The sequence below is a fragment of the Protopterus annectens genome, chromosome 4.part0, assembly GCF_019279795.1.
Source record: "Protopterus annectens isolate FY-2018-M chromosome 4.part0, PAN1.0, whole genome shotgun sequence".
NCBI lineage: Eukaryota > Metazoa > Chordata > Ceratodontiformes > Protopteridae > Protopterus > Protopterus annectens.
In genome coordinates, this window is record NC_056733.1 from 743,708,489 (window position 1) to 743,721,385 (window position 12,897).

Consider the following 12,897-nt stretch of genomic DNA (forward strand, 5'->3'; position numbering starts at 1 on the left):
AGCCAAAGAGATGTCCACATTCAGAACACGATAATTAAAAATGCTGAAATCCCCCTCCATGTTTTTAATATTAACACTACAAGTCTCACCTTCAAGGCTCTCCATTAAGTTATCTGGTGTAATACCATGATAGTCATTCATCTCGTCATCATTCCCCAGTTCCATTGATTTTTGTGCCAATTGTTCCTCCCTTTCTGATGAAAATCCTGGTTGGACTCCTGCTGAAAATTTGAACGATTCATCCGTTGCCCCCCATTTCCACCATTACTTTGGTTATTTCGACTGCTGTTTTGATTGCGAATACATTTGCTGCATCTAGGTCCACTCACAGCTACCTCAGCTGGAGTTCTGGCAGCAGTTGCGTAACTACGTTGGGCTATGCTGACATCATAATTGACCGGGTTATCGCCTTCTCTGTTGCTTCCAAGTTAGGGACTGGTGGTTCCCTCTGATGGTTCCACTGCTGCGTGGTAGATGGGAGAGAATAGGCTGTACCATTAATGTAATCTAAATTGTCACACACTATCTTTTTTAGTTTCACTGCCTTACACTTTGAAATATGGTTGTCAATGCTCGAAAACAGTCGGGCATATTCATATTTATAATGGAGGAAGTCTTTATCATTCTTAATTTGCCCATCCAGTATGTTGGTTTCATCCAATAAACAGTCCACTGTTTGCTGGTAATACTTCATTAGAAGTTCAAGCAGTTCTAAGGCCTGCTTGTCAAACAACTTTAGTAAATGAAAGGGAGAGTTAGGAATTAACCCTGTAGAGTAACACCAAAGTCTAAGTTGCTTTGGCACCTGCTGGTGTCTAATACACTCCCTAAAATATGAAATCTCAAGCTGGAGTTTATTTAGCTTCAGAAATTTATGATCAAGACTTTCCAAGTTCTTAACAAGGTTCAAATTTGTATTGGAAGAACCCTGCTGAACATGCCTTACTTCCAAATCAGGCTATAAACACGTAAAATATTGCAACCATCATTCAGGACAGGAATGCTGGATGCTATAACAGGTGCAGGAGACTCAACCACATCTCTCTGCTGCATAGTATTCGGTAAGTGAGTGTTAGCTACTGGGTTAATGTGGTCATTCAAAACAAGTCCCTCGCCTGAATCCATATTCAGCTGGTTTCTATTGTTGCCACTACTGTTAAAAGGCAAAGCAGTTCTGTTACCAACCATAGTTGTTAAATGGTCCACTTTCTGAGTAAGTAATCCAACCAAATGGGTTAGCTTACCAATATCAGAAATTTCACTAGTGCTGGATTCATTCAATGAAAACAATGAAGGCGTGCCAAAATTGGTACCAAACTTCTTCAGACAAAATTCAAAAGAACAATGGGCCATTAAATACTTTGATAAACAATCATTTGATGTAAGAAATAATCACATGTTATGTCTGGAAATAGATCATGTGATTTATCAGGGAAGTAGGTCATATGATTTGTCAAAGAAAGCAGATCATGGTGTAAAACAAAAACATTTACATAAACAAAAACTCAGCAAATTAATATTTGGAATCCCAGAAATACATAAAGATGGGACTAATCTACCTTTGAGGCCTATTGTGAATAGTATAAACTCCATCACATAACCTTTGGCCAAATACGTGGATAGTTGTTTAAAGAAATATGTTGACACAGAACCCCCTAATATGTAGAGACGCTTGGTCTTTCTTAGAGAATGTTAACAATTTGGTATATGATGAGGAATTTGATTTAATAACGATAGACATGAAAGATCTATACACCACAATTCCCCATGATGTTGGGATTGAGCAGGTCTGTTCGATATTAAGACTCAGGAATGTGACCAATGAGGAGATTTTGTATTAGAAGAATTATTAGACATCATTTTAACTGACTGCGGTGGTGGTGCTGCGGTAGCGTTGTCACCACACAGTAAGACGATGTCCTGTTCGATTCTCAGCTAGAGCGTCATCTGTGTGGAGACATGCGTGAATGGGCGAACCTTCGTTGAAGGTTGTGCATCAGGGCTGGCAACACGGCACGTAAAAATCCACTGCCAATCATTAACGGACCGGAGTTCCGCTGTGGTGACCCCTAAATGGGAAAAGCCAAAAGACACAACATTAGACATCATTTTAACTAATAATTTTTTTTCTGTTTGAAGAAAGTACTTCCTTCAAAAGAAGGGGGTAGCTATGGGCTCCCCTTGTGGGGCCAGTTTTGTGAATTTGGTCATGGCATTTTGGGAAAGACAGTTCATATTGACTAACAACTTGTTTTCAGGCATGGTAAAATTTTATATGCACTTTTTGGATGACGTTTTTGTTTTTTTGTTTTATTCCATGGTGAAGAAACACAGCCTAAAGAATTTTTGCAGTTTTTAAATAACTCCACCCAATTTTTAAACTTCACTCATTCATTTAGTAAAGATTCAATTTCTTACTTGGACATTGAATTAATGAAGGATCATGTTAATAGTGGGTATAAAGCTAGAATTTTTAGAAAAGCAACATACTCATGTTCTTATTTTATACTATTCCAGTGCCCACCTGATTCAACAAAAGAGGTCAGTGGTGAAGGGTCAGCTTGTGCGGCCAGCTAGAATGGTTTCCACACAGACTGATTTTTTGACTGAATGTGACCTCTTTGTTAACATGTTTTTAAAATGGGGATACCCCTTAGTGTTACTGGATGAACTAAGGCAAGAAGTAGTTTCAAAACGAGCACAAGGCTTTTAGAAAGCAATTTTACATGATCCAACTTATCCCCAAGTACCATCTGGCCAGCACGAGCATATGAAGTACACAGTAGATATACCTTTTGCTAGTGTTCCTTTGTTTATTACTCCTTATAGTATGGATGTCCTTGGAATTAAACATATTATCATGAAGAATTGGGGTCTTTCATTGGACGTGGCCTTTTATGGTACAGAGAATTTTAAACCTAAATTTGTTTTTAAAAGGGGTCAAAATTTAAAAAATTTGTTGGAATTTGATGGCAGACCTAGCCCCAGAATAAAAGGAATGTTTAAATGTGAAGCATGCCCTTACTGTAGACATATTAAAGTGGGCAATAATTTTGTGATTAGGTACCGAAGATGAAAGACAAAAGGCAGGTTTAACTGCAATTCTTGCAGCTTATTTAGCTAAATGTCAAGCCTGCCCAAGTTTTTATACTGGCAAGATGGACAGAAAGTTTAAAGAATGGTTATACAAACATATTTACAGTATAAGGAAAGGGAAGACCAAGAACGCCTTAGCCAACCATGTTACCTTACACCCAGGTCACTCCTTTGTTTTTCTTGTGACTGACCATGTAGTTAAGGATGTGAGGGGAGGCCCCTTTTCTTTGAAACTGGAGTTGCTAGAATTAACCTGGCAACTTAGATGCCAGGCTTATGTGTTACCTGGGCTTAATGACATCTGTTTCTTGGTTAGTGTGCTGAAACGTAAAAGTCTGTTGAGATGAAGAAGTGTTTCCAAACGGATCTACTTCATATGATCGAAAGTTCATATGATCGACAAACTTTTCAGAGACCAAAATACCGAAAGCTCAAAACACTGAAAACTCATTTGGTTGAAACTCATAACATAGACACATGACATTCAAAGCATTATGCCCTTCCACACTGTAGCGTGACCCTGGAGTTAGAATAAATAGATAGGGGTGTGTGGGGGGCACAGCCACACTTGTGGTCATTACATTTCAGGAGTTCATAGATTTCAATACTGTTCAGGGATTTTTGAAGACTAGTATTTTTTAACTATTGTTTATCTGCTTTTCTCATTGTTTTTAATGTAATTTTTTAGGTATACTTATTTGTGAACTTGTAGTTTTCATGCTCATAGTAAGAGTTTTTTTATAATAGTTTATATCAGGAAGCAACAAAAAAGTTTTTGTTTATGTGAATGTTTTTGTTTTACACCATGATCTGCTTTCTTTGATGAATCATATGACCTACTTCTTTGATGAATCACATGATTTGTTTCCAGAGTAATGTGTATATTTCTTACATCACATGATTGTTTAGGCAAAGTATTTAATGGTCCATTGCTCTTTTGAATTTTTTGTGAAAAGGTTTGGAAACATACCTAACAAAATCACTTACTTTATCATTTAAGTGCCAATTGCTTTCTGTTTTTCTTTGCCTTTTTTGTTGCTCTTAAGGGAAATTGCACTTGATGCAGACAGCTGCATCTGGAAATAGTTTGTGTGTACCTGTTATCCTCCCAGTGTACATCCCCCACTGGTGCCAGTGGTGAGTAATGAGGTTCCTTGATTATTGGCCCAGTGGTGAGTCGTCACAGCTATTAAAAATATGGTTTTCCAAGAGAGGAACTTGAGATCACATGTAGCTGCTGGTTCAAAGGAGGATTGTATAATTTCTTGCAGCACCAAATTCAGGTCCCAAGGAGGAGTAGGGTATTTATAAGGGGGTTTAAGTAAAAGAGTTCCCTTTAGAAAAGCTTTACACAGTTTGTGTGAAGCAGCTGAAGATCCTTGATATCCAATGTGAAAACTGGAAATTGCAGCTATTTGTACCCTTACTATAGAAGCTGCTGCTCCTTCGTTAAACAATTTGGCTAAGAAATGAAGGATCCTATGAATAAGAGCTGAGAATAGGTCTGCTGTGCCCAGAAAATAAATCTCTTCTATTTACTAGTGTACAGTTTACATGTAGATGGCTTATCAGAAGACAAGAGGTTGCGATGGACTGAAGAATACTAAACAGGTTGTTTGGCTGTTAATGGAACTGGAGAAGCTAAGCAGTTAGCTTGAGCTTTGGAATGTCTGGGTGAATCATGGCTGTCTGGTGAGACAGAAGATCTGGAGTTGGATCCAGAATCCACAGTTGTGTCAGTAATTGAGGCCAAAGGAAGGAAAACCAAATCTATGGAGGCCAGTACGGTGCAATGAGGATTACTTTGCTCTTCAACCTGCTCTCTTTCTGTTGAAATCTGGGAATTAACAGGGTCAGAGAAAAGGAATACAGGAGACCAGGGGGCCAATCGTGAAGAACAGGATCCCTCAGGGATTCCCCTCGTTGTGGGAATCAGGGCAAAATAGCTGCTGCACTTGTTGTTTAGGGGAGAGGCAAAAAGATCACAGCAAGGCTGGCCCCATTTGCAGAATATCCTTTCCACCACTATCTGATTGAGGGACTACTCATGAGAAATGAGACTACTCATGAGAAATAAGGATGCATCTGCTCAATATGTCTTCTATCACACTGGACTTCCCCGGAATGAGCATTTAAATGAGTGAGATTGCCCATTGCCACACCCAGAGTGCTTCTTGACACAAGGGATACGATTTGGTTCCTCCTTGTTTGTTGATGCGCAAGACTACAGACATGCTGTCTGTTTGAACTGCAATTGTCCCCAAGGGGAGAGTATCCTGGAATGACTGCAACACTAGTAGCACTGCTCTCGTCTCTAGGACATTGCTATGCAAGTTGGTCTCTTTGGGAGACCAAGTGCCTTGGACTGTATTCCCCAGAAATTGCCCCTCCACCCTAGCTGGGAAGCGTTCGTGGTCACTGTGGCCATTGGCTGGAGGGGGGGGCAGCACCAGAATAGGTCTCTCTTGCAAATGTTGGTGATTCTTATCTGGGCCAGTATTGGTTGGTGGAGAATGGGCCATTACACTGCAAGAAGCCACTGCAAAATTCTCATGTGAAACCTCGCCAGGGAGCAACTGTTATTGCCACTGCCATAGACCCTACAGCCTGAAGAACCACACATGCAGAAACCTTTGTGTTGCCGATAATCTTCCTGACTTGTGATCTGATAGCTTCTACTCTTGTAGGTGGAAGAGAAGCTATTGTTTTGCTTTTGTTTAAATTTGCCCCTATGAATTCTAAACATTGAGTGGGTTCTAGTAATGACTTTTGGTAATTTATGGTTATTCCTAGACTGGAACATGTTTGGATAACATTGTATCTTGCTTTTAGTAGTAGCTGCCTGGTCGGGGTGGATATATGCCAGTTGTCCAAATATGGAAACACCCAGAATCCTTGCAGTCTCAAGTGAGCTGCTACTACTACCATATACTTGGTAAATGCTCAGGGGGCTGTAGTGAGATCAAAGGGCAGAATCTTGAACTGATAATGCCTGGGTCCCAGCCAGAACAGTAGGTGCCTTCTAGATCGTCGATCCATCTTTATGTGGTAGTATGCATCCTTAACATCTATAGAGCACATCCAGTCATCCTTTTCCAAGAATGGACTGAAGCACGACCATCCAGAACATGCTGCATAGAACTGATTTGTGTAATTTGCTGAGATCCAAAATTGGTGTCCAGTCCCGTTTTTTTTTTTTGTACTAAAAAGAACCTTGAGTAAGTTCAGATTTCTCTCCGGTCTGGGGGGACCAATTGAATGACTCTTTTTTTTCTAGCAGTCTTTGAACTTGAATGGCTGCCTGATTCCTCTGACTGGGTGGAGCATCTGGGATTTTTTTGTTTTGTGGAAGAGGAAGGTAAAAGGGTATAAAGTATGCTCTGGAAATGATCCTCAGCACCCATGTATCTAATGTTATTTCTAACCAGGCTCTGGTGCAGGGACAATTGACCCCCAATTACCTCCAGAGTAGGGCAATCAAGGGCCTACCAAAGAATGCATCTCTAGACCCTTGATTTTGTGGGCCTCCTCTGCCGCTAGGGTGGCATCTTCCAATAGAGTTCCCCCCTCTGCCTCTAGGGGGACTACTTACAAGTGTGTTCTGAAAAGGCTTTAGTGATTTCTTGAACCATACCTTTCCACTACTTCTCTGGTTCCTCGAGTAAGGTCTCCGAAGAGTGGGAAAAAAATTAAAAAAAAAAAAAAAAATGAATCAAACATGTTACATATTATCCTGGATCCCATTAGAGATTCTAAAACTAGCAATGACCCTATGTGAATAGGCCTTTTGGTAGAATTATGCAACAAGGCCACCCTAACCAAAAAGAAGAGAAAAGTATGTACAGTTGCATTCTAGCTTACACCTGTGATTTCAATACCATCAAAGCCATTACTAAAAACTAGGCCATCCTCACTGACAATCAGCAGCTTGTAGGGGTTTTAGGAGATCACCCTACTTTTGTATATAAAAAGAGCAAAAGCATACATAGCTAAGTGGAAAAGAAAACTAAGGGACACCAGAATGACATGAGCACTAAAATCTGTGAAGCACCTAACTGCACTTTCTGTGAATACTTGATGAAGTGGGGCATATTTGAGTGCCTGTATCTTAAAAGATGGTAAACTCTTCAGCAGCTGGTAACTGTAATACTGAAAAAGTTGTGTATAAGGCAAATTGTAATGACTGTCCTGCATTTTACATGGGTAAGACTATGAATGAACCGAAAAGGAGGATTTTAGGTCATTGTTTTGACATCAGATGTAAATGCCAGAGGAACGCCTTATCCAAAAATATACGAGAACACCCCAGATATTCTGGTTTTAAATTTATCACTCTGGACTGTGTGGAGGTGGATGGCTTAATGGGGATGTCAATGGTGCTTTGGAGAAAAAGGAATTATGCTGGAAGCTGAAATTAAATGCATTCAGAAAATGAAGACTTAACTACTACTGCTCTTTTAAGAGTGTGTTGAACTTACATAAGCTGCCACACAATCTGTAAAGTTTTTAGGGAATTTTTGAGGTTATATTTATATGTACTAAAGGTACCAAACATACTAAAAATAACAAAAATGATGTGTAATGTGTATATATATATATATATATATATATATATATATATATATATATATATATATATACATATATAAAATATGTTAATATGTTTAGTTACTTTAACCTCAATTCTGTTTTGATTAGATTTAGTACACTCTTGCATCACACCAGAAATTTAAAAGGCAGACTCAAAACACACATTTTTTCATGCCGTTATTACCACGTAGTAGAGGTCTACTTCCCCCATTTAGCATACTGGTGCACACTCATGTACACTTTTATACATTACTAGCTGACTTCATCTACTGTTTTCTGTATTTTTGTGTGGTTTTACTACTGTCATTGTGCTTGTGTGGAGTTTCTAAACCTGCCTGTAGTTTTTACTTTATATTTTTACATTCATGTACACACCTGCACACTTTTATACATTACTAGTTTACGTCATCTACTGTGTATTTTGTATGCTTTTTCTACTGGTTTTCACTATATAAAAATTTGGGGGGGGGGCTGTAAATGTGAAAACTGTCATGACAGTTTTTTTTCCTCTCAATTTCAAAGATCTGACATTTTTTCTGAGCTGTAAATAACTTAGTTTTTATGCACACTAATACATATGGATGGATGCTTATTAGATATTACTACACAGATATACATTTATGTTTATAGTTTTCTAATTAGATAATGCTTATGGCTAGATGGCTGTGTGTGTGTTTGTTTCTTGTATCTATCTAGTTAGCTCTTTTTACTTCTCTACCTATGTATATGACTTTAGTTCTTGTCACATACCTGATGAAGGCTTTATTGCATTAGTTAGCTGAAAGCGATTTTCGTTAAAAGTTATTCTTTTTATATGTATGTTATGCTTTTCTTAATACCTGATTTTGGAATGTGGATTGCAAATAGATAGGTAGTGTTTTCCTTAACTAGGGTTTGGTTTGATCTAATCAGTAGCAGTGTGTAGGGATGGGTACTTGCTGTTCTTAAATGCACTTTTACGGCCCTATTTATATTGTTTGCCTAGAACAGGCTGGTTTAAAATTAAACAATACATAGGTTCATAGGTTCATACTAGGCTATCTGCCCTAGGGCATTTATAAGCCTAGCCAGAGTGTGTTTGGCTTTCGCCACCCATTTTAAATTAATTTTGCTATGCCCTTTTTCGAGTTTAGTATACTGTGCCTCTGTCTAACAGTGACACAGAAGTGATACCCGGGGTAAACCTACGATCTCCCATCCACTCATCAAGATTCCTCTTGAAGAGAGTCAATGAGGGACTCGGCCTAACCTGGACTGGGATTTTATTCCAGAGTGAAGGGAGCCTCTGGGTTATGAATCTGTCCCTCCAGCATGTCCTATTTATTTCAGTGCTGAGGTTCAAGTCTCTTGAGCGCGTAGCTCGATGGGATTTGAATTTTCTGAGGTGAAGCATGTCCATTAATTCCGGGTTGGACATGGCTTTATACGTCAGACACAGATCGCCTCTGAGCAGGCGGTATGCCACTGAGTAGAGCATATATTTTCCACACCTACTTCTAAGTTTATAAAAGCTAATATGTTTAACATTGTAAAGTATTTCTGATTTTTTTTGTTACTGAGGATCGCTTGTCCATGATGAATAAAGGCTTGCTGCTTTGGAACACTACTTGGGTTTCATGATTTTTGGAAATTACTATGATTGAGCTCTCAATGAAGTTTTAAGACTACTAGTTTTTCTGTTTTTTTCCGCAACACTTGTGTTGAGGAGTGGAAAAACGTATGCCAATGGCAGATAGTTTTCCCATCTTTCTCACAACTGGACAAGGTATCTTTTACTTTTAGGCAGAACAAGGAAAAGCTATCTAAGGGAGCATTGGCAAACAAAGACTTGAAAGGCTATGCAAAGTCACATAAGCACATCCAGGCATGTCTCCTTAAGGATGTGTCTGAATCCTCTGCTCACTCGTTCCTTCGGCTACATGTGAAATGAGCCTCATGGAGGAGTTAGGTATGGATTGTATGGTGGACAGCTGAGAAGCAACTGAGGCTTGTACTTCTTCAGACATGGCTCCTGAAAGGGTATTTGATAGTTCATTTATCAAATCCCTTTGCAATCTCGTAAAATGTAAAAAAATAATTCAGGGACCTTACAGTGAAGGTCGCCGATGCATAAACACTCTTCCCAAATCTATCCATCGTCCTGGACTCCTTGTTAGGAGAATGGATAGAAGAACTTTCTTTGATAAGGTCTTTCTTGGTGGCTGCCGCCATGACCATGGCATTTACAAGTACACCTTTAGTTCAGAATTGGTTGTCCTCTGGGGCTGTAATAATTTTGTCTGGTCTCCAGGGAATATATTTGATGGTGTCTGGGATGTTCCATGCCTGCTGAGAGATCAACTCAATGAGCTTATTGGTGGGTGGGGTCACCCAGGAGGTAGACAGATGGGCACCAAACACCTTCAGATAGAATAGTTGTGTAAAATCTTATCATAACCATAGATGTCCTTCTCTTCTATGTGCTCCAGTATTCATAACACGAGGGAGTCTACCTCTGGCTGACTCATACGTCCGGCCAGTATATAAAAGTCTATCACTACTGTGAGGTACATGCGACACCACATGGTACCAAATTTATGTCAAAGTGACGTCTGGTATAAAGTGGACTTCGGCACACACCAGAACTCAGTACTGAATGCTGCGAAAAGCACCAGCCTGGCCCAAGGTGAGGAAAACATGCCTCCAGAAGGCATGCAAGGATCAGGGGGAAGTAATACTGCAGCATATAGAAGAGAAGGACAACTATGGTTATGGCAATATTTTACACAACTATTCTATGTCCTTCTATTCATATACTGCAGTATTTATAAGATAAGGGAAAAGACCAAAGCTCACACAAAGGAAGAATTGGGCAGAAGAGTAGAGACATTCTCTACAAACCCATGCAGAATAGCCCTGGCAAAAGCAGCTTTAGGCCTGGAAATGCCAGCTAACTTATAATGTTTCATGAAGGTATGAACAGAAGACCAGGTAGCTGCCTCCAGGATACAGCAAGTGCCCAAGCCTTTAAAGAAGGCACCAGAGGAAGGCACTGCCCTAGTAGAATGTGCCCTAACAAGTGAGGGTAGATTCTTTCCATTTGCCACACAGCAGAAGGAAATAGTTTTGGGAATCCAAGTGGAAATATTCTGCTTGGAAACAGGCTGGCCCAGGGCCCTTGGATGATAGGAAACAAACAGGTGGTCAGATTTTCAAACTGGTTTGGTTTTATCTACGTAATATCTGAGTTGCCTGTTCACATCTAAAGTGTGTAGGATCCTCTCACTACAGCATTGAGGAGAAGGGAAAAAAGCTGGAAGACTGATGGACTGACTGAAAGATAACTCATTAACCACCATGGGCATAAAAGAGGGGTTACTGCGTATGGAAACCCTATCCCTGTGAAAAACCATGAAGGGGGAAGAGGCCAAGAGAGCCTGTAACTCAGACACCCTTCTAGCAGAAGTAATGGCCATGAGGAGGACAGTTTTCCAGGTGCAGTGTTGCAGAGAAGCAGAACTTAATGGCTCAAAATGGGCCAGGGTAAGTTTTTCCTAAGACAAAAGTTGAGATCCCAAGGAGGAGGGACTGGTTTCCTTGGAGGTCTAATGTGTAGAACACATTTTAAGAAGATAATAAAAAAGAAAAAACAACGCCGCCAGGTAAAGCACTCTCCTTAGATAAACAATGCCAAATAGAAAAATGATAAGTGCACCATGGACTGTAGCACAAGTTCCAATGAAATTCCAACGAGATTTCCTTGTTGAACAAAGTCCACATTTATTGTTAAAAACAAACAAACTGCAGTAAATATGTGAGCGCTTTCGCGTTGCTATACAACGCTTCATCAGACATAAAAACAGTTATCAAATGCCTCATTATAAACACCTGCATATGATGACATCATGGCACTCTTAAAGAAACAAACATATAAAAATGCAAACATATAAAAAACATATAAAAACGGACTTGAAAAAGCTCAACATCACTTATGATAGCAGGGATTTCATGGTGCTTAATGTTTTAAAGGTCTGGAAGCTAAAAACGGCTTAATAGTAAGCCTGTCATTAAGCCCAAATCTATGGGCTTGTAGCTTCAAGATCCATTTACCTTCCCTCTCTTCAACCCTATTTTTGATGTTACCTAATCTACCATCAGTAATGACCATTTCAAGAACCAGAAACTTAAACGTATGTGTGTCACCTTGGTCCACAATATGTTTCGCCAATGCATTCAAAGTATTTCCTTTCGCTATTGCGTAAACATGCTCTCTGATACGTTCGCGTAACGATCTAGTCGTCATCCCCACATAAAAGGTCCGGCAAGATTGACAATCTGCTAAGTATACGAAATTCACAGATTTACAATTGGCATGGTGTTTGAATGTATATGTCCTCTTATGCAGACATCTCTGACCTTCCATGAGTCTATAGTTGCTCCCCATCACATATCTGAGGCATCCGTGTACAACTCCTGAGTGGGAGGAGGTGGTTTTAAGAGTAAGCCTGGATTCTCTGCCACCTGTTGGATACACCCGTGAAACTCCTTTTTCAGGCAAGACATGTGTAGGATAACAAACTGCAGAGGGTGGAAGTGTTGTACTCCTACTGTTCTCAAAAATGACTGGAACTTCCTTATCTGCAACTTGGCTACATGGAGCATGGAAAAAGTAGAAGCTGTGAACCCCAGGAGGCGAGTCACGGATTGGGAAGGCAAGAGGTCCTGGAAGTAGGAAGTGAGGGCAGGACCTCTTCTGGAGGTAAGGAAGCCAATATCCTGTTTGTTTAGATCGTGCAGCCAAGAAAAATGTGGTCTTGGGAAGGAACAAGTGAAGATTTCTGGTAACTGACTGTGAACCCTAGACTCTGCAACAGTGATACAGTGAAGGTGAGGTTCTCCTAAAGGGTGTCTGGAGTCTGAGCCTGGAGAAGAAGGTCATCTAGGTAAGGGAAGACTTGTATGCCCTGTAGCCTGCAGAAGGCTGTGACAGGATCTAAGCATTTTTTAAAGACCCTGGGGGCCATAGATAATACCAAAGGGAAGGCACAGAGCTGAAAATGTGAGGAAGCAATAGCAAAGTGAAGAAACATCCTGAACCGAAGATGAATGGGAATATGAAGATAGGCATCCTTGATGTCCAATGACACCATGAAGGCCTGAGGAAAGATGAGAGGAAGAAGCATGGGTAGGGGTTAACATGCGAAAGGTGGGAACCTTCAGAAAGGTATTTAG

General features: G+C 40.0%; 1 protein-coding gene across 1 annotated transcript in view; it reads right to left on the minus strand.

The window, feature by feature from the left end:
* ARVCF (ARVCF delta catenin family member) overlaps positions 1-12,897 on the minus strand; it is a 2,347,833-nt gene that overhangs the window by 1,622,144 nt on the left and 712,792 nt on the right. The gene's annotated exons all lie outside the window — the stretch shown is intronic.